The sequence below is a fragment of the Meleagris gallopavo genome, chromosome 11, assembly GCF_000146605.3.
Source record: "Meleagris gallopavo isolate NT-WF06-2002-E0010 breed Aviagen turkey brand Nicholas breeding stock chromosome 11, Turkey_5.1, whole genome shotgun sequence".
Classification (NCBI taxonomy): Eukaryota; Metazoa; Chordata; class Aves; order Galliformes; family Phasianidae; genus Meleagris; species Meleagris gallopavo.
This window is the reverse complement of record NC_015021.2, coordinates 19,295,461-19,317,154: the sequence shown is the minus strand read 5'-3', so window position 1 is coordinate 19,317,154 and position 21,694 is coordinate 19,295,461. Positions and strand designations below refer to the sequence as shown.

General features: G+C 47.6%; 1 protein-coding gene across 3 annotated transcripts in view; it reads right to left on the bottom strand.

Moving 5' to 3' along the window:
* The window catches only part of TNIK (TRAF2 and NCK interacting kinase), a 116,527-nt gene extending 98,898 nt beyond the window's left edge, over window positions 1-17,629 (bottom strand). For all 3 annotated transcript variants that reach the window (XM_031554996.1, XM_031554997.1, XM_031554995.1), the window contains exon 1: window positions 17,545-17,629. The gene's annotated coding sequence lies outside the window, so the exon portion shown is untranslated. The remainder of the gene's footprint in view (window positions 1-17,544) is intronic.
* Window positions 17,630-21,694: the final 4,065 nt, after the last annotated feature.

The following is a 21,694-nucleotide window of genomic DNA, read 5'->3' as shown; positions in this document are numbered from 1 at the left end:
TTCTGTGACACCTGGGGTTTGCATGTATCCTTATTAGCTGGCCTCGTGGAAGGTCCTCCTGAGCTCATCCAAATGAAACATCTGCTACGCTGACACATTTTGGGCTCTCAGTTACACTTGAAGGTGGCTATCCCACCTACTGGCCTTGGTCTGCTCTGCTGTACATCAGGCAGGCTTGCTAATAAGCACTAAATGTTACAAATTAAACAATTCCTCAGACTATGCAGCAATGACAGTGGGGCTGAGCTCTGCCCTCACTGCTGCCATGGAATCGGAAGGTCTTGCAAACAAGACAAGAAACCCCAGGCAGACATGAGCTGTTACCCCCAGCTCTGCTCCAGCGCCACATACCACCGACCACCCAGTCGTAGCATTTGCTTTGGGTTGGAAGAGTTTGCAGCTCAAAGGGAAAACAAAAACAAAGACTGTGTTTGCTTGCATTTACCAAAGGGAGGAGAGAGAAAACCACAGCACAGAGTTTATCTAAAACCTTGGAGGCACAAATTTCTGCAGTCAGACTGCGCCCAGCCAGGTGTGCCACAGCAACATCAGCAGTCCTGGGATGGGGGGCATTCATCCCCATCCCCGACCATGAGAACCTGGTCACTGCTTAAGTTCTTTAATGGAGAACAAGAGAATAAACAGGGAAAGGGGAAATGCATCCATCATATCCCTGAAACCTCAATCACGCAAACTAAAAGGGTGAGAATGAAGAACAGAATCTGCCCTTTTTACCCAAGCTGAGGGTTAAAAGACACACTCCTGATATAAGCCTCTATGAATGAAAAACCAGCAGAGTCAATAAAATGTGAAGTAAACCTAATTCATTTTTACTATATGACCTACTTTCAGCAGGTTTTGATTCACATGAGCAGCTAGAGCTTCAAGGTGGTGATTCTGCAAGGTCTGTTCATTAAAGTCGTTCTGTTCTTTATGGCTTTCAGCTTCAAGGGATATGAAAACACATTTCTGCTCCAGGCATTCTCCATTGGCACGAATCTCACAGCAACACGGGAGGAAAACAGGTATGAATGCAAAAGCTGCCTCAGTGCTGAAGGAAGGTGGGAATGAAGGAAGTTCACTGTTGTAGGCAATGCAGCCCCCACCATATTCTAGTGCCTGGCCCATCCCAAGCTCCACAGCAGTGCTGTAGATGGGCGTGGATTGCTTACAGGCCCTGAGGAAGTCAGAAGAATCTGCTGAAATAACAGAAATGAGGATAAAGCAGTTCATTTCTGCACTCCTGAGTCCCACGGAGGCAGGCAGATAAGGGCGTCATTACCTCCATGTGTGCCGCCCAGCAGCAGGCCCTGCAAAGGGTGCTCCTGCATTCCTCACCAGTGCCTGATCTTGGGCCATGGCACAGGCAGGAAAAGACATTCAGCTGAAAAAGGGGTGCCTGGAAGACCTCTCATTAAGTGTCCTTGTGTCAAGGTCCAACAGCCGGCTGGCTAATGAGCAGCTCACTCTACAGAGACCCCATTAAAAGCAAACAAATCAAAGAACAGTGCACGTCTCCAAGACCACGATCACAAGTACGTACACATCCCACAGCAAGCCCCCTTCAAAACAAACAAACAAACAAAAAAACAGAACAAAAACCCCAATAAATAGAAAGGAGAAAATACACACACGCACATATATGTATATTTTTAAAAGTTCTTTCTATCAGGAAACCATCATACTGAACATCTGGGATTAGAAGAGTTTTTTTCTTCCTCCAGCACCAAAGCAAAGCATCCTGCAGAAAATGTCTTTCTTGTAAAGGGGGAAAAACAAATTTCCAGGGAAATTCTAATCAGCTTGAGCCTGGAGACTGAGGCAGTAATGACAAAAGAGCAGTGATGCTGCAGCACTGCACACCAGGAGAGGAGCAGCCGGTGAGTCACAGTGCTGGGCCAGCGCTGCCCTGCTCTCCTGTCTCCCACCCAACTGCCCTGCTGTTAAGCCAAAATAGTTTCTGCCCAAAGAGATGGAGAGCAAAAGCCAAGGCAGGTGGGGATGCTGCCCCACGGCCACCTGGGCTGCAGTCCCAGGACACCACAAAGCCTTGTTACTTTCCACTCGTTTGCTCACAGAAACTCCTTTCAGGGGGCTCACTCGCTCTCTCAGAGCTGCAGTAATGAAGCAGGATTTTAGCATTTGAGTCAGACAGTGACCCAGGCTCTAAAAGCCTCTAATTTTTCCATTATCTCCTGGGCAAAGGCAGCCTGATGTCTCAAACCTCGCTGGTGGATTCCTTTGTGCCGTAACCTCTGGCATAGGTTTAAACATTATTTTTCTTGACATTTCATCTTAATAATAATATACATCTTTTTAATTAAATCAAGCTCATGGAGCAAGCAAGACTGACTGCCCCCACTGTGGCCGGTATCTATGGGAAAACACACACAGGATGGATGGGAGCACCTGACTGTGTTTTTCTTGAGGTACCATAGAGTCAGTATTTACAGACAAAGGCATGTCCACGCTCAGAGTTTACACAGGACCCACCACATCTGCAACGCCAACACACCAGAGCTTGACACAGCACGGCCAGCAGTCACACCCAGCTCACCCAGTGCCAGCCCACACCAATACATGGGCTGTGGGACACTACCAGAACCACCCGAGCCCATGTAACCCACGTCAGCAGCTGCCAGCTCGCTCAGTTGCTTTGATCACTTCTTCAAAGGATCCCCTTGGTTCTGTTAAACATGGTCTCATTCCCCGGCTGAGCCCTAGCAGAGCATTTTTGAGACACAATATCATTTGTTAGCATTCAGGTAGGCTTCTCATGCTGCTGAAGACAGACTGACGTGCAGCATCCAAAACCTTGCAGGGACCACAGCCAGACCTGCTGCTACCCAGCGGGCCCCTCTCCTTTGCACTGCTCCTGTTTGCACCCACAGAGATTCCTCAGAGGACAGAGCTGCTGGGAAGTTTGCTTCGCACAGCCAGGGGCAGGGAGGGCCAGGCCTGCTCAATGTTATATGCTGAGCTTCAGATGTGCTGTGTCGTCGTCCTTTCGGTAGCTGCTTCTCCTCGATATTTACCCTGAAGCCAATTTCTCCTTTCCCAAGGACTCAAGGTCAACTGCATCTTAGAAGAGATGGGATGGAGGTGTTGGTTAAGGGATAGTTCATGCCTTCGTTGGGCACAGATCTCAGGTAAACGCAGTAATCTGGATCCATCGGCAAATTAGTAGGTGCTTATTTGGGCATACCCTGCAACCCTCACCTCCCTTAGTCTATTTGTTAAATACACTGTTTTCTACTTCAGCGCTGCCTCCACTTTCTCCTCCTGGGGAATCTGTTTTCCTTTGCAGGAGTTGCTGCACTTCCATTTCTTCTGCTAGAATCGGCACTACATCTTGCGGTAGCCCCTAATGGTGGGCATCAATAAAACATGACTGGCCTTCCAAGCCTTTTGTTTTCCAGTCAAACATATATCTGCCTTCTCCCTTTCAGCACCGCTCTCTAAGCCCCGGCTCAGCTGGGGGACCTCTCCATTACTGCAGCTCAGCTGACATCATTCAGATGAATGCTGTGGGACCAGTCACCCCGGAGCGCTGCCTTCCTCCTCCATCATTCTGAGGTGCTCATCTATTACAAGTGTTTTCCTTCACATCTCAGTAGCTGCTCTAACAAAATATCAACATTCCTATCAAACGTGTTACATTTCTACCCATTTTTAGGTACCTCTGCTTCACACGACTTCATCAGAAGCCTTCATACCCTTTAAGGCCTGAAAGAATGAGTGCCAATGGCCTTTTGTAGGTTAATCCACAAGAGATCAAGAGAGTGCAAGACATTCTGTCTATTCAAATTACTCATTTTACAGTATAATAGTATGAATATTAATATTGTCCATTGAAAAAGTGTGTTAATTAGGATGTTGGCAGTTTTCTGGGCCACTGCCACCCAAGTAAGCATTTGGGGTATGTGACTATTCAAGCAGAGGTCCCAAATTGCTGTCAGGCTCCTCCAGCCTGCTATTGACAGCAAAGCACGCAATTCCACCACGAGAGCCCAACGGTCAAAACAATTAATGAGGAACAGCCTACAGAGGGTTAATGTTACTCATTTTTCTCTACCAATTTCAGTTATTCCCCTTCCTAGAAAAACAGTATTTAACCAGCCCAAAAATAATTTGCATAGCGCACATATGCTAGCAGCTGGGAGGGTTTTAAGCAAACAGAACAAACGCTTCATTAATAAGCAAGTGCCAAGGAATCCAGAAAAAATTTTGCAACAGAACCCTGAAAACCATACTAGCTTACTTTTCTGATGCTTGCTTTAGATTAAAAATGCTCCTTTGATAAAACTAGTTTGGGCAGATCAGTGGATGCATACATGGAAAGTCACTGTGGGCTGTATATCCTTATGCAGGTAAAGCCTCCACAAGCTCAGGATGAGGCCTGGTACATCAGTACCACGTACATAATCTTTAAATTTAAAATGTAATATTCCTCCTTTCCAGCCTCTGAGTCTATTTTTATCCTATCTTAACTGTAGTCTGCTGATCTCAAGGTTAATCTTCATTTTCTGCTAGCAAAATGAATGGTCAGCTACGTTCCAGGCATCAGTGAGGTCTCCAGCTGCTCAGGTACCTACAGAGCAGAGAAACCCAGTGTCACCACGTGCCTTGCTGCAGAGGAAACACACATGGGCAACCCCAGGACACCACCGGCAGCTGCCCAGAACACCTGAGATTTGCAAACATATTTGTCTTCCACTACAGAACAAGCCCCAGACTTCTTGGATGTTTCCGCAGGAAAGATCTGCATTGAATAGGCCGATCTGAATGGAAAACCACAGGTTTTCTTTGGTTGTGGTGATCTCCCTAGGCAGAAGAGAAACATCAGGTCCAAAGGACCTTATGTGCACATGGGCCTTCCTTGTTCTGCATCAAGGGAGGTATTTTCCTTTGGGATCACTAAGCTGGAAATAGAAAGCCAGGTTACTCACGTCTGAAGCCTTTGCCGTGGCAATAAAGGGTCAGGTCCTTCTCTTTGGAGAGACTGCAGCTAAAATGTACTTTCACAAACGCATTCTCAGCATGGTGGGATTGACAACACATCCAGTATCTTCCTCTTTGTAATATTAAGAAATGCTATTTCTGGTTCATACTCAAGAACCAAGAGATCCAGTTTCTCTCGCAAACTCACTGCAGGACCTCCAGCAAAGCCTTCTGCCCCATCACTGCAGCAGATATTTGCAAACATCTACCGAGAGGTGAGGTCTTCATTTTCAGAAGCTCCCAGCACCCTGACCTGCAGAGCATGCCAGCCAACGAAGGGGCCTGGCAGCACTGCTGAAGGTCAGGTCCCTTTTCTGCCTCCACTTAAACTGGAGCATCTAAAATTAGAGCAGACTTTATGAGTGTGGATGACCAAGACCTCTGGTCTTTGGATTCCTGGCCTGTATTATCAAGCAGCAGAAGACAATGTGCATGTATAGATGAATGGGGTGGAGAGAGAGGTTCAAAACAAAATGATTTAGAGTTGTTCAAAATCTGTAGATGGAAGCAACTACAGAAATCTCTAATAATTCCGCAGGTCACTGAGCACTTTGCTGCTTAAATTTCTTCCTTGCAAGAGTTATCATCTATCACCTACCAAAAGCTAATCCTCTTTCTTCTGACTTTGCCTCTATCTTCTTTTTCCCCCTCTCTGTATGAACACAAGCACCTTTAATCTTAATTTCAAATGTACTTTCCACGATGTTGCAGATGTGTTATCTGCAGCTGACAATATTTACCAGGTATCTCCTTAAAGTACAACTGCTTGACCTTGTAACAGCTTCCATGCCTCTAGTTCTAGACACTGGGCATTTCTATTTGAATGGATCACAAGTCATCACTCTTCTGTATCCATTATTAGTAGAGAGCCAGCTACCCAGCGAGCTGCTGCTTTGAGTTTTTTTCCTCCAAATGCAGCATTTCTGTTCAGGCAGAGACATATTACAGCAATTCAGACACTGACAACTGTGTAAATCACACCCAGGCAGAAGTTATTGATGACCTCATTCCAGTGAAGTATTATACGATCAGACTGCCCCGCGGTATTTTGATCATCTGAGAACCCTGAAAGTCGCAAGCTCCATTTTGCTTGGGAATCTAACAAAGGCCATCATCTGTGACAAAAGGCACTGAGAGCACTTCTCTTAAATTACCTCATTTCACACCAGCGGTAACAAATACTTGTTTTTCTTTATTAATACGCTCTCCCTGCCTATAACTGCTTTCATTTTTCTGATTTTGAATGTAAATGCTTTCAAGTTATTGATCCCTTTGGTTAGAAATCTTTTCTTCTGCTTCAACTGGTTCTTGTACACAGCCTAATTTCAGTATGAGCAGTGCATCCAACATAACTGCCCTCCTGGCAGACCCGTCTCCTGGGAGCTGATGTGATTAATATCTCCTGTGCAACACAAATCACATTCTTCAGACCCAGCTTCTCCACACTGCACCACCGTTCCCTAAATTGGTACTCTCACATCTTTTATTAAATGATATAATTAGCTTATTTCTTCTCAAGTGCCTTCTGAAATAGGCTGTGAATGGTCACCAATCGGAAAACAAAAACCAGCACTCGAAGTGTGGAGGCACTCAAAGAGACAACAAATTTCCTCGGTATGCCAAATTTCAGCGATAGACAGATGCAAAAACAACAACAAAAAAAGAAACCAACAAAAAAACTCATGTTAGCCCTTCTAGGCTACAATTCAGGTGCACAGGGCATGCTAACCTGGCAAATAAGTGAGTGGGGTACGGTTTCCAGCAAAGCACTCTGCAAACAACTCACAAAAACCAAACCAGCCAAAGACAACCTGCCTGATGAGAAACACATCATTTGAGAGCAAGCCTCTCCCCAGATCCCCGCTGCATTCCTGCAAGCAAAAGTCTGTAATCCAAAACTCCCATGCCCTGCACAATCTGGCATGCAAGCGTAACGGCGTGCATGGAAATCCATTTAACACCCAAGGAGATGCATGGCAGCCAGCGTAAAGGAACAACAGCAGGCCCTGGCAGTGCTGGCTTCGCAAGGACAGACAAGACCTTGGATCCAAACACAGCTGCTGGTTAACTCTGGGGATGAGGTTGCTCTGCAACATCACCAAGGCCACCTCGATCCCACTACAGCCTGGCACTGCAGCTCATCATGCCTGAAGAGCTTCTGAGCACATCCAAGTGCCACAGCTTCTCTATCCCAACAGATGCTGTTCTTTGTCAATGAAAACAACCACTGCTCTCAGATGACTTTTGAAGGATGCGCTCACTGGGTGGCTGCTGCAGGACTTCAAGTAACTGTGCAACTGGTAGGGCTGGATGAGGCACCTCCACACCATGGGTCACAACTTCGTTTTTTTTCATTCTAAGGCAGTTCCGTGACTACAGTGAAAACACTTTTTTAAAAGCCCAGAACTGCAATGCTGTGTTCCATTTCAGATGCTTGCTCTTCTAACGTAAGATTTCAATTTTCTTTTGCAAACTACCCCTTGAGTTAGCCTTATCGGCATTCAGATGCACAATTCATCTGGAGCAGGCTATTCACAGAAATTCTGCTGAACTGGCTGTCTTTCTACAAGTTATGTACAGAAGAAAGGCTTTGGCCTCAATCCTGGATCTGCTGAATTGAAGTGCAGAAGAGAAGATCCCCAAAGCCCGGCAACACGAAGGCACTTCCACCCTTCTGTCTGCTCTGGCTGTATCAACTACTGCTCTTATGAAGGGAGACTAACAGCAAGTCCAGCTGCATGTGCAATTTGTATTAAACACAAATTGCTGTCTCCACGCAAATTTCTTCTTCCATAAAACAAAGATATATTTCCAGCCTTTCATGTTGCCCGTAACAGCTTCAAACTACAGAGGTTTTTATCTACCAGGCTGCGAGGAAGGAGGTTGGCCAGAGACTTCGGAATGCTCAAGTTAGGTACTTAATGAGGCATCATATTCCCAACTAACGATTTTGCTCAGGGACAAATTGCAACACCAAGGAAAGTATTAGCAAAAAGACTTATCAGCTGCAAGATTTGCCATCTTTTCAAACCGGGATGGAAAGCACCAAAAAAGAATAAACGGGGGAGTAAGTGCCTGCCAGACCACGTCTCGCTCCTGCCAACACAGTGCTAAGCCCACAGGCCCTGGCAGGACAGGCGATGGTGTCTCCCCAGCATGTCCCCTGCACTCTCTGTCACCATAGGTCACCCTGCACCACATCCCCTTGAGGATCCCTGAAGACACCCTCGATTGCTTGCCCAGCTGGAGGAACCACTCTGGAGCTCACAGTCCAACTGCACTGCAGTTGTTTCAAGGAAAACGCAATGCTAACCTGTAAGAAAAGAATCACACCTTTTAGCTAATAAGGAAGCACCCACAAGTTTTCCGTTGTTGTTGTTTTCTTTTAACGTAGCAGTTTCACAGTACAAAGCCCGTTCTGATTTGATCTAGATGCTATGCAGACAAACATAAATTATGTTTCCTCACACTGACCCTGTTAATAACTATTTCTCAAGGGAATAGAAGAACTGTAACGAGCTAACACTATTTGTTTTTATTTGGAATTCAATAGCTAGACTTATTAAAAAAAAAAAATCCCATCCTGCACAAAAACATCCACTGAAGTGCAATGGCAAAGGAGTGGTGTGTGGCACTGCCCGCTCCCTGCAGCGGGGGCAAAGCATCACCTCCATTGTGCTGCACTAACAGGGCTGGTCCAGATAAGGCACCCATGGAGAGCCAACAAAGGCAGCACAGCTTCCAGACTGGGGCTGTGGGCACTTCTGAAAAATTAACTATGGCAATCCAAAATCCAATTTTTATCCTTTATGCAGCCCTCCCCCCTCGCAGTTCCCGTTTCCGAACGTACTGTGCTGGATTAGCTCCCTGTCCTCTCTGCCCCCGCACACAGAGGTCACTTCAAGTAATGCTTGCTCTCAGATCCAGTCTTAAAGTGGATTAAAAAAATTATCTGCAGAAGGTTATTCATGTTGCAAACTCGCCTGCACAGTTTGCAAATGCTCAATGAAACAGCAGGGGCTGCTGCAGAGGGTGAAGAAGGGAACACAGGGCTCACACCACCCACCTGGGGTGCGCAGCATCACACCCACCCTGGCTGCATCAGAGAGGCTCCGCCAGGGCAGGGAAGGCTGGACAACTTCTCTCAGGCCCTACGTCAGTACAGGCAGTTCCACCTGCCAAGGAAAGGCCTGAGGTTTATTGTAGGATGAGAGCACTGCGGAGGCTGAGCTGGAGCCAATGCTGCTCAACCATGACATCTCCCAACCACACAACTGATGTGAACCCAGCAACCTGGGAGGCTCCTACAGCCCTTCCTTCCAAACACCACACACAAGTGGAAATCCACACTAATAGAACGCTCACTCAGCACCTCAATACGTGATCCTGTGCAGACTTGTGGGCACAGCTGACTCTACTGGATGCATCCCGCACTTCACATTCCTTCTGCTCAGAAAACTAAAGCTATGCAGGAGGAAAAAAATGTACCCAACACTCATTCCTAAGAGCAAAGTCATTCCAGTACAGTGAGACAGTGGGAGGTCTGTATTCTGTACATAAAAAGACAGGAGCATCTTGCAATCCCATCCTTTCTAGACCAAACCTTTGCCCAAACCTAGCTCTTGGCTGAGTTGTGCGACGCTGCCTGAATCAGCAGAGAGAAGGAAAATGACCTAAACAATGAAAAACAGATAGTAGCAAGCTGCCATTCTTGCAGCTTGAGGGGTGAGGAAAGAAGGAAAAAAAAGCAGTAATACACAGCATTTGGAAGAAGGCTTTGTTTGCTTGGCACTTTCCATCTTTAAGTAATTAGCGTAAAGGGCTTCCCAGGTAAAGCTAAGAATAGGCTGGGGATGCTGAGAGCCATGCTTCTTGCTGTGGTGAAGGAGAAGATGCTGAGCTCCAGCTGGATGCCCTTTGGCATCACTTTCCTTCAGGCCCTCAGAGTCAGCTGCAAGACAGGCTGCATCAAAATCTGAAAAGATGCAAAAAATGACAGGCGAGAAACATCTCTGGAGATAAGCACTCCAACATCCATGAAAGCCTCAAACATGCAGCATGAGCCAGTGCTCAGATTCTGCACCTCACGTGCTCCAAGCTTTCCAAAAAGTCTTCTGCTGCCCTTTCAGCTGCATGTGGCAGCTCCAGAGCTGGGAGCAATAGACCACCTCCCAGCACCAACACCAACCTGATATTCATTACGTATTATAAACAAGTCAACAACAATAACAAACCAGCATGCACCAGCCTCTGAATGCAGCAAGACCCCCCAAATTCACCTCCCTATAGGGCATCAGATCAGCTTATTCTAACAGGATATTCTTCAGCAACGCACTCGAGCCTTGCAACAAACAAACCTCACCCACTGGCCATGGTCGTGCTGTTACAACGTCCTGCATTATGGTGATCAGAGCATCAAAAGCTGCAGGGCAGGAAGCCATCCCTCCTGAACAGGAGGGCAATGCATGCCCCCAAGCGTGAGAAGCCACCTATTTTCTGCTTTTGGGAGGCCCCACCTGCATCAAACACATCCACCAGCACTGCTCCACCATCAGGTGCCCTATGGTCAGCAATAATGCCCTGGTAACTGGGCTGCCCCACAGAAAACCCAACAACAGGTCTGAGCTCTTAGACCAGTAGTTCTTGAGGGACAGAAGATGGTACTAGAAATGGGCTGTCTGGGAGCTTTGCAGAGTGGTGCCTGCATCCTTTAACCCCAACAGGACAAGCAGAGGGCTCTGCTCTCCCTCCTGCTGCACCCACCCAAACAGCACTGCCATACCGACCACCACATCCCTGCCCTCGGCAGCACGCTGTTGGCTTTGTTTAGCATTTCCAAAGGCAGCTGTCTTCCCCCCTGTGCCACTGCAGATATTTTGTCTTGCAGGACTGCGCAGTGTTTGCAGAAGCAGAGCACGCAGCAATGCAAGGAGCGTGCCCAGGCGTCCCTGCAGAGACACGGGGCAGCTCCAGCCCCCCAGCTGCCCTTCCCACTGCAGGCTGCAGAGGGGGCGAGGGAATCAAGATTAAAAGGGAGATGAGAAATTAATTCAGGAACATTTTTAATCACCTTTTGTAATCCGCGCTCCGTAGGGCTGAAATGTAAAAAGCACCTTTCCCTTGCATTATTCAGCAGGCAGAGAAGTGAGTGTGACATATTGGCACGTAGGTGTGTGTGGGCTGGCTTCTTGGGGGGAGGGCGGGCTGAGGGTGCTCTGTGTGTTCAGAGAACCAAGCAGCACACCGTGTACCAGTTGCTCTGGTAACAAAGCTCTTTTTCTTTTTTTTTTTTTAATTTTTTTTTATGAAACATCATTTTCCAGTTCAGACTTCCTTGCGAACCCAACACAAGTCCACATTTCAGAAACACACAAACACACGCAGCATTTGAGTCAGCAAGGGAAAGATCATCTCCTCTAGAGATAAGCTAACATCACAAGGAATCTAATAAGCTGAGGTCGCCAGCTCTCCCTTGATAAAGCCAGTGTGGTGCAGCAGCATGCCAGCCCAGCCCTGGCCTGTTCCCCTGAGAAGCAATACAAACGTACAGAAGCCTGCAAACCAGCAGCCCCACGAGCAGCACAAAGCCTGCTGGGCAGAGCTCTGCGCCATGCAGGGGGCCGGCCTGGAGGAAGCAATGGCTTAGTGCGTAATGCTGGCCTGCTAATACGGAAGGATTATAAAGCAGCTTGTAAGTCTCATAAATCCACTCACATTCACACAGCCCTCGAGCGACCTTGAGGACCCAGGGGTACCTCGTGGGGCAGCATCCCCCACACCAACCCCACCTTGGACTTGTATTATCCAGAACGCAGGGGAGCGAGCCAAGCAGAGGGCCTCAGCCTGCAGCATCCATCAGACCACCGTGGGGTGGATACAGGCGTACGTCCATGAGGTTACGCCTGCAGCCTGTTGTGCCATGCAGCAAATGTCACCTCTGAAGAAGAAATTGGGAATTGGAAGCGACCCACAGCCACGGAAATGGCACTAGAAGAACACATCTGGCTCAAGGAACACTTAGTCATTGTATAAACCAACAAGAAGGCAGGAGAAGTGAAATGCTTAAGATGCTCCTCCAAATGCAAAGGCTGGCTGCCACAGGTCAGAGATAGTGACAGGGACTGAGATGGGTCGGGGCAGCAGCAGCACACAGGCCCTGCAGGCAGCAGGGCTTCTAGCAAGGCACAGCAGTCAGCCTCCAGCTACAATGGCTGTGTGTACACAGCTAAGATTAATTCTTCAGAGCAACAATCTGCGGGAAATAATAATTTCGTGCAGCATGGTAACTTCTTCCACTGGGCTAAAAGCAACAGTGATTAATTATCAAACTATTGACCATCAGTCTTTCAGAAAGAGAGACAATAAAACAACCAATTATTAAAAACAATTAATGTCATTCTTGACACAAGCTAATTATTTGAACTGCTAATAATGACCTGGGAACCCGCAGAGTCTCTGTTCCCACCAGGGCTGAGCCAGACCACGGGCAGGTTGAACACTGCACAAGCCTGCGCAGGAGTTATTCTCTCATACCTCCCATTGAAAATAAACATAAAACAAAGAAAGAAATCTTTCCCTATCTTTAGCATATCCACCCGCTACCTATCCAGCAACAGGACACAGGCCAAGGTGCTGGCTGCTAAGGAAGCAGGTGAACAGCACCAGAGATGGCAGGACTACATTATCCAGGTTCATTCTGCACCTGCAGACTCAGGGATGCCATCACCAGGAGGCAGCCACAGGTGGCTGCTGGAATTTCAGATTCTTCGTTTGCTTTCGCATTCCCACGCTCCTCAACATCTTCACCACCTGGGGGTTTGCCTCCAGGTGAACTGGTACTGGCTTCAGACAGACAGGAGCTGGGTAACAAACACAAAGCCCCAACAGAAGACCTTGGGATACATCTCATAGAACCATAGAATGGCTTGGGTTGAAAGGGACCCCAAAGACTACCTAAATTCCAAACCCCCTGCCACAGGCAGGGCTGCCAACCACTGCACTTCCTCATCATCTTTTCCCATATGCCATACCCCAGACGTACAGAACATAGCATAGTGGAGAGCAATTGGAAAAACAGTGTCATTCTCTTCACCTGGTGGCTGGTGACACCCCAACACCACTCCCATGACAACAGAGGAACACGCTCAGGGACCAGCAGCACACACATCCCATGTGCCTATGTTAGAGTGCAGAATGATGCTGTGTAATAGCGTAGTGATTATGTGGCATTTACCAGCTAATTAAACAATCAATAGTTACTGTGTGGCTATGGGGTTGGCCCAGAGCACTGAATCCTGCACTTGGTAAGATTAAGCTTTGCTAACGCTGTAAGTGAGAGCAGAATCTCAAAGCCAGCAGCACTGCTGAGCATTGTCCTGCTGGGGTGGGGAAGCAGCACGCAAGCATATAATCTTGGCATCATTTATCTCCCTGTTCAACGCTGGGAAACTATGTGAGATGAGAATGCTGATGGTTACCACCTGACCTACTTTCCAATTTCTTTTAGTACTGAGAAGACTTGCATCAGCCAAGTGATCATAGAATCATAGCATAATAGAATTATGTGAGTTGCAAGGGACCTTCAAAGGCTACAGGGTCCAACCCCACTGCAACAAATAGGAATATCACAGCTCGACCAGGTGCTCAGAGCCCTGTCCAACCTTACCTTGAACATCCTCTGGGATGGGGCATCCACCACCTCTCCGTGCAACCTGTGCCACTGCTTCACCACCCATTATGTTGTGCATGGATTTGCTCCCAGCCTCCCACCCCTGCTGCAGGCTGACTCCCAGAGCCAGCAAAACAAGTGCCTAACACCATGGGGGACAGCTTCATTGGTAATGTACTCAGTGCACAAGTGCTATTTTCACCTGGTCTTGAGCAATCTGGATGGTGCTTCTGAGTAACCTGGTTTTGTTTTCGTGCTCACTGGAGCTAGCAGTTGCAGCCCTGACAATGTGTTTTACCCAGGCAATCTAAGTATGCACTGTATTTAAGGACTTTTTGTTTGCTATTTAATGCAAAGTGGAGATAGATGGTAATAATACTCTGCAATAAAAGAAGCCTTCTCTAATAATACTCTAAAGCCTTATCAAAACTTTCAGCAACTTCTGTGTCTACCATTTTGCTTCCAGTCATCATCTACGTGCTAAAAAACAGCAAGGCAACGGCTTCATCCCCTACATCCAACGTGCACTACTCCCATTAGTCACTTCTCTAAACATTAACAAAAAAATCCCAGCACAAAAATCCCATAGAGCAACCATGCCTTACACTGGAGCTCTCGGTCTCGTAACAAATACAGTCCACAGTCTGGGCAATTAGATGCAGGGTGACTAGAAAATCAAGCAAAGCTTCCAGTTCAATCAGGGAAAAAACCAGCACCATCTCTCCACACAACAAAAACAAAACTACTCTCAAGGGAGTGCCAAGCAGCCAGCAAGGAACTTTTTCTCTCTCTCTTCCCTTGCAGTCCTGAGTAAAGAAAAGCTGGCTTGAAAATCCAAAATCCTGCTTGGCTACCTGATGGCACCATAATGACCTCCTCATGGTCCAGCCTGAGGGCCCTGCAGCCTCTCCCATGCATCAAACGTTGGGGACTCCAAACAGCTTTACTAGCATTGACCTCTAAGCTGCCCACAGGATGTGACAGTTGGAAGTCATCCATCAACAGGCACCATACGGAATTACCATCCCGGATATTCTAGAGGCAACGTCTCAAATTAATTAATAGTCTGAGAGATTAGTAGTCTGGTGCACTGTGCCTGCCTCACGTGATCCAAGGGAAAAAAAGATGCTTCAGCTTGACACTGTAAGGGACCTACAGCAAACCAGAAGTTGTGAAACACTCGTGGCTCTGAAGTCTCTCCTGTGGCACTCCTGGGCCAGGCTGCTGCTATGAGAAGTCCCCTGCCATGGCTTTCCTCACCTCCCTCAGAAAGCATGGCCACCCTGCACAGAAGGAGCAGCGAGGGCTGGTGGAGCAGAGAAGGAAACAAAGCAAACCAAAATGCAGTTCTTCAGAGCAGCCTCTTGTGCTGTTGCTCCCCAGCTGTTCTTGCTGCTCTCCTAAGAGTCATTTCTCAGGACCTATACTATCACTCTGCTATCAGAAGGCTATAACCACACATTTTATCAATGCAAACAGGAGGATTCCATGCCATGCTGCCCAAAGCTGGGCTCTGGCTCCCGGGCAGGCAGACTGGCTGAGGACACCTCCACCACAATCACAACCCTGCAGTGTGCTCTCACTGCCTGGAGCCAACACCTTGCTGCTGTCCCCAAGGCAGAGCTGCTTTCCTCACAGCAGAGCGAGCACTGCAGTGAGCTGCTTTTTCCACGTCTGTAACGTGACCAGAGGCAAACATACATCTACAGAGAGGTGGGGAAACCCCAGATCTGACCGAGAAGGGTTTAAAATGGCTGTGAGACAATCTTCCAGTTACAGCATCTGGTTACAGCAGATACAACTCCCAGGTAAGTGTGACCTCAGAAGTGGTTATTGTTTTGTTTTTTGTTTGTAGGTTTTTTTGTTTGTTTGTTTTTTTGTTTTTTTGTGGGTTTTTTTGTTTTTACAAGGGAGCCAGAAGGTTTAAGTGTCTCGAAAGCTGTTCCATTTGTTTTGCTTTAAGAGATAAATACAGCAGTGGTATCTGGAGGAAAAGAATCGCAGAGATCTTATTTCTGTACTAGGTTTTAGGGTGGGACACCATAAACAGTTATGTGTGCTTTATATCAAAGTCTCCTTTTGTTTATAAAGTGGATATTACTCCAAGACTTCCATTTCAGAGAACTCTGAGCTCAGCCTTAGCCTGAATTCATACCTCAATACTTAGTAACTGGGTTTGGACAGCAGCTTTCCCCCTCCCCATCACCATCCTGTCTGGCACCACCAGCGAGTGGATCACGCCGAGCACAATCTGATTGTTCCAGCTAGTTAAAGGCAGTAGGAGGAAGGATTTGCTTCACACAGAGGGAAAAAAAGAAACACCAAAGCGTTCAGAATATATTCCCTCCCCAAGCGCTACAGCTGAATGCTTCTGCATGGTTCTTCCCCCACTTTAAGATCTCACATAGGCACACTGGAAAAAGGCAAACACTGCAACAGGAAGCACGCACAGCAGAGCTGTGCAAAGAGCAGAGCATCAGATAGTTTATTTCCCTTTTCAGCTTTCCACAAAAACACGACGCTTTCAAAAGGCCGTTAAAGGTGCATAGTTTCCACTGATTGTTAGAAATATGCACAAGTTAAAATTAGGTCACACTCTACCATTATTTGGGCAGCTGAAAAGAAAAACAGCTCTGAGACCAACTCCTGCAGTGAGAACAATGGGAACACAGACACCATCGTCCTCCCAGAGAAAAACAACAGCAGCACAATGCCGAGGGGAAGGCTCCTGGAACGTAACCTTGGTAAGAAGGGGTTTGGAGGGAAGTTCTGTTTGGCTTTAAACTTATTTTAGTTTGAAAAATTCACCCATTTTCAACTCCAGAAGTTTCAGTTCATCCTCGGTTCACTTCAATTCTTCTATTGTGGAATTGATGGAATTAGCCTACGGCAGCGGGAGGATGGGGAAACCAGGATTCAGAACAAATATCTCCTGACAGGTAGCTTTCCAAGCACCCTTCTTCTCTTCATTAGGGACAGCTCACTGTCTTTCACTGCACGACAGGCAAGTGCTTTCACACTGACCCAGTGAGAGTACGTGAATGTATTCGTTTCTACTGTCAAAAGGCAGGCAAATGGGATCTGTGTGAACACACGTGCACATATACACAGATCAGTGCTCCCATGTACAGAACCCGTTGGAGAATGGAGCCCATGGAGTTATTGTCCACCAGCAGATCCAAAACGCTCGGCAAATTCCACCATGGAATTACCACCATAGGTAAGCCCAGACTTAGAAATAATTCAACCCTTCCCAATCTCGTAATCATCATCCACAGTAGAATACGATCAAGATGACAAATACTGGAAATCCTTCAAGCTAGAAGGTGCTTGTGAGAAGAGCAGGTGAGGTACTTCAGAAAAAGATGGACACTTCAAACATTTTTGGAAAGAAGCTCATGCATGTGTTCATAATTCTGTTCTCCTTTATACTTCCATTTGGAGCACTGTTTACTGACATTTGCACAGGTTTTAAAGCAAGCCTTCTGAGCAGCAGGTTTGGCTGCAACTCTCATGAGTGCTAGCCCCTTCCTTTGGCAGGCTCCCGTGGCCATAATACAGCTCTTCAGAAGAGACCCAGATTTATCTATTATACCACAGACTCCTCACTCCCCCCTCATCACATAATCAACTGGGGGAGAGGGAAAGGGGAAAAAAAAAAAAAAAAAAGCAACTCTTTATTTTAGCAGCAGTTTCAGAACTAACAGGAGCTCCATGAGATGCACAGTACTTGAGCATACAACCAAAAAGCCAAAGTCCAACAGGGGTTCTAGATAGGCCTGAATGTGGTAGAACCTCACCAGCCTGATGCGCTGGGATGCTCCACGTTCAACACATGGCCAAGGAGCCCGGTTCAGACATCAGTGTAGCCTTACCTTATACACCTGCCCATATGTGCCATTGCCAACAAGCTCCACCAACTCAAAGATTCCTGCAGGATCCTAGGAGAAAAGAAAGAAAGAACATTTAATAAGCCATACTTTGACTTGTTCAAAAATAAGCGTTCTACAAAGAGATCAACATTTTTCTGACAAATGTTTTGAGTGGTTTAAGCTTTTCCGACAGCGCAGGGATTAGCAGCATTGCAGTAACATTGAGAGGGTGTTGTTAATCCACCCCGTGCAGCCGAGCCATCCCTGCACCAAGCTGTGTTTGAGGAGGAAGGAAAATGAGGGTTGGGGTTGGCCATGGGAATGTTGGCAGACGACCAGCTCTGCCAGGAGAAGGAAGACCAGCCCTCCCTGGGAGACAGCAGAGGGAAGCCCTGCATCACAACACCAGATCATGGAAATAGAGATTTTGTTCATCACAAAGCCTGGATCAACTCCGAATGAATTATGGCTCCGGAAGTCAAACACTGGGTCTTTGTGAGCAGCTGACAAACGAGGTTCAACACGTAATAACAGCACCAGTAAATGAATCCACCTTTCCCCAACTGCACAGTTTCAGGAACACCACACCGTGCTTTTGCACACCTCTTCCCATATGCCCAGCTCCCCAGTTTGCAGGACTGAACACTCATACCTCCTGAGCACAGCCTGGGCAAACAGAGCAGTATGGGGAAAACCCAACAAAAGTGGTCCAGCTGGAGCCCAAAAGTGCTATCCACCACCTGGAGATGACCGAGTGCAGTTCTCCCCAAAAACAGATGGGAAAGGGAAGCAATAGTGCACCAAGTTTTAACAAACTGGGTGAGAAAGGAGGCGGGAGGGGAAATGACAGCAGCTGCTGTTTATTTTTTGAGTTTCTTTCCTTAGGGTTATTCTCTGCAGTGCTGAAACAACTCTGAAAGAGGCTTTTCAAGTGTTACAAGTATATCTATTTTTGAATATTCACTAGCAGATTAAGAGAGAAGAAAGCTGTGCCTAGGGCAGATCATTGGGAGACTTGGAGAAGCACATCCAGAGAAGCAGCTGGCCAGTTCTGATAAAGAGACCCATTTTCCATGTTACGTTTTCCGATCTCTTTCTGCAGCTCCCCAAACCCAGAAGTACCCCCTATCTCTGGGTCAGCCCCAGGTCCATCTGGGCCCACTCACTGTGTGGCTGCAGACCCCAGGACCCAGGTGAAGGCACGCACATCGTGGCCATCCTCCCACCTCGCTTATTCCTTGTGTTTTTCAGGGGCATTGCCAAGGTAACGAGCAGCATTTCTGCTGCAGGAAGCGGCAGAATTTCAGCACAGCCCTAGCAACACGTAGGGAACGCAGAGGAGAGCGTGCTTGCTCCTCCCAGCAATGCAGTCCCTCCTTGCTGTGGCTTTTTCCCATGCAATGGGCTCTCGAAGGGATAGCTCTGCTCCAAACACTGCCCAGCAGCAGCGTGTTGCTAAGAGCCTTCCAAGAATACACACTGCAGAGGATGGGGCAGGGAGAAATCCTTTCCACTGAGCAGGAGATGAGCTTTGCATCTCAATGGCTGCTGGGCACTGTCCTTGGGACCTGGGGGACCCAGTCACTCCTGCAGAGCCCCAGCTGACGAGTGCAGAGGGAGGAAAACAGGACAGCATGCTGAATGGGGGCTTTTAGCTTAGCAAGGGAAAGAAACAGAGCACGGAGCCCTGGCTGGGGACCAATCCAGGCCAGGCAGGAGTAATCCCAGACCAAATATAGCCCGTGCTGCAGATACCACGCCGGCACTGGCAGCAGTCCCAGGCTCCGTGCTCCTACCCTCCAAGGGGCTGCAGGACCACCCCTGCCATGAGCCTGTTTCCATGGCTTCACATAGACTCCTGGTTTTTTTGCTGTTGCTGTTTAAACTGACTATAAAACAAATAAAAGGAAAAACATACAATTGATTTGTCTTTCAGTTTAGAGAAACTGGAAGAGGTCATGCTTTTTAAAACTGGGGAAAAGAAGAGCATTTAAGATAAACCCAGGGATAATTTTCAGCTTTACATGAGCATCATGCAGAAAACCGTCTGCATTATCGTAGTACCACCAGGCTCTGCTGAGAGACATACAGCAGCAGACAGGTCCTCTTTCCCCCTCCTTGGCTCCATAACAAAGGATCAGAGCAGAGAGGCAGGGACAAAACCAGCACTGGATAGGACTGTGCTTTGAGCATTGCAAAGCACAGGTGCTCTGCACGACAGAACACTCATTCAAAGCACTGCAAACAGAAACGCCTGGCATTGTGCTGGTAAAGCTGCACATCCTGGCCAGAGGCGAGCTCAGTCCTCAGGCTCTCTGCAAGGCAACGGAGGACCCAGCCCAATGTCTCAGCTGCAATAGGAAAGGAAATAATCACACAGCAGCGCTCGTGGCATAGGCTGCACAGAGCTCTGGGCAGGGCAGGCTGACACCCAAACACTCCCGTGTCACATCTGGCTCTGCTTCTGCAGCTGCATCAGGACAGGATGAAGTGTTCCAGAGGGGAATTCTCCTGAGCTAACTCCCATAAAAGTAGGTGATATCAAGATCTATGTGGCAGAACGGAGTGAGACACAAAGCAAGGCAAGAGAGCACAATCATCTGCAGCAACAGCATGGAAAAATGTTCACTGTATTTCAATAAACTGTGTATTTAAAACTGTTGCATTGCCAGAAAAGGGACTTCTGCACAGAGATGATAAAGCAGAATGCATCCAAACTCCGGCACCAGCACACACGTCCTTTTTGAAGCACTTATCAGCTGAAGCAAGCAGCAGCTGGGCTCACAGCAGGAGCGCTCGCCTCGTTAAAATGGCTCCGCTCAGCGCAGCACAGACCTGCAGGACTGCATAAAGCAGCTCAGCTCTGCCTACACCTTCACGTCCCAACGAGCCCCGTATGCAAAGGAGCCAAACACTTTGCACGAGGAGGCAGCTAAGGACTGCAGGGTTCACCTGGAGATTACTGAGTTAGCAGATCGACCGTGATCTGTTCCTAAATACTGCTGGGTGGATGCCCACAAACACGAGACGAAGGATGGAAGCATTTCTGTGCAGGCTGTATCCCCAGCTTGCCCCTTCTCCTTGTGGGAGCCTCACTTTCCTCCCCTCCAGCACACACTGAAGATATTTAACAAACAGGGTTATATGAGGAAACAGTGGAGAGATGCTGGGGGGATGGGGGGCAATTGATGGGCATGCCAATTAAACTTCAATTGCTGTGAAGGCACAGGAAGGAAAATGAGAGATCAGAGCCTCTGTAATCATCGTGCACTTATTCCCCCAATTCTGAACAGCTAATGACAACTTCCAGCCAAAAATCATGGAGATAACCAGTCATTAAACAAATGTTGTAACCCTAGAGAAGCAAAACGCTCAGTGCAATGGAAAGCAGCACAGCGTTACGGGTCAGTGCGCGACGAGCGTCCCCAGGCACTGGGAGCTGCAGCAGCTCTGTGGCACTAGGAGAGGATTTTCATCTCCACTACAAATACAGCCCATGCAACTGACATTCCCGAACAGCACGACGCTCTGAGCCTCTGCCGTACAGCTCCCTAATAAAACACCCTCAGCAGGAGATGCTATTAAACTGATCAGGCACATTCAGGATCCAAAGATGGGTTTATAAAGCGGCTTGCTTGCTGCCCCTCAAGACCGGGGGAGCTCCTTTATGAGCAGGTGTCTGTGCTCAGACAAGTTCCTCTGTCATAAGGAGGCATTTCAGCCCTGGGAAGCACCAACACAGCCGCCTGGCAAACATCACTGCTTCTGACCCCACTGGGCTCCAACCAGGGAAGGAAGCTTGTTAATTTACAGAATGAGAAAACACTTTCCTAGGAATGCATGAGAGCCAGAAAAGCCCTTCAGCAGTGCAATTTGATACGTGAAATTGTCATATGGGTGCATATAATCAGAATGCATTTCTGATTATGCAAAAACATCGCTATGAGTAACGAGGACAAGAAACAAAAGAACAAGTTTTCACCCCCCATGCTAAATACCTGCCCAGATTTTGTTTCCCAAGGCCAAATGTCCAGCTCGGCCACGCTCTGGGAAGCCACACTTCAAGGCAGCAAAGTCGTTGCAGGCCATACACATCTGCCAAGCATTAAGACCTGAGAAATCTCAAGCTCTAAGAAGTCGGCTGCTGTTCCCT